Source organism: Pyrgilauda ruficollis, unplaced genomic scaffold (assembly GCF_017590135.1).
Source record: "Pyrgilauda ruficollis isolate IOZ18807 unplaced genomic scaffold, ASM1759013v1 scaffold55, whole genome shotgun sequence".
NCBI lineage: Eukaryota > Metazoa > Chordata > Aves > Passeriformes > Passeridae > Pyrgilauda > Pyrgilauda ruficollis.
Window position 1 is genome coordinate 4,490,938 of NW_024527155.1, and position 565 is coordinate 4,491,502.

The window sequence follows — 565 nt, forward strand, 5'->3', positions numbered from 1 at the left end:
GCCACTGGCAGCAGGAACAGGGCTGAAAGGTACAGCGAGCCCTGCAAGGGACAGGGGTTTGCTAAGCACCTGTGGTCTTAAGATGGAGATGATGGGAAATGTTAAGGCGGCAATTGTGAAACGGGAGAAGCCCCTGAAAAGGAAAAAGCACAGAAACATAGGGTAGTGGAGACTCAAGGTGGAGGAGAAAGAGTGGAACTCCGCAGGGGACTATGCAAGAAACAGGGATGTGAAAGGAAGTGCAGGAGCAGGAGCGGCAGGCGAGAATCCACAGGAGGGGAAGGGAGGAGGCCGGGGCTGGGGTGTGCGGACACAGGCAAGGCAGCAGGTGTGTGGAGCGGGGAGCCGAGACGGGATGGGCCTGGGAAGAGCGAGGGCTAAAGGGCGCGCTGCTCCCGCCCAGCGCCTGGTACGGCCGGTGCCAGCTGAGTGCGGGAGCGAAGGACGCGCTCCCGGAACGCGTGCCCGGCCCGGGGCTCCCGGGGAGCGGGCGCCGGGCCGGCCCCGGCTCCCCTCGGCCGCCGGGGAACCCGCCCGCTGCGGCCGCCCCCGGGGAGGGGCAGCG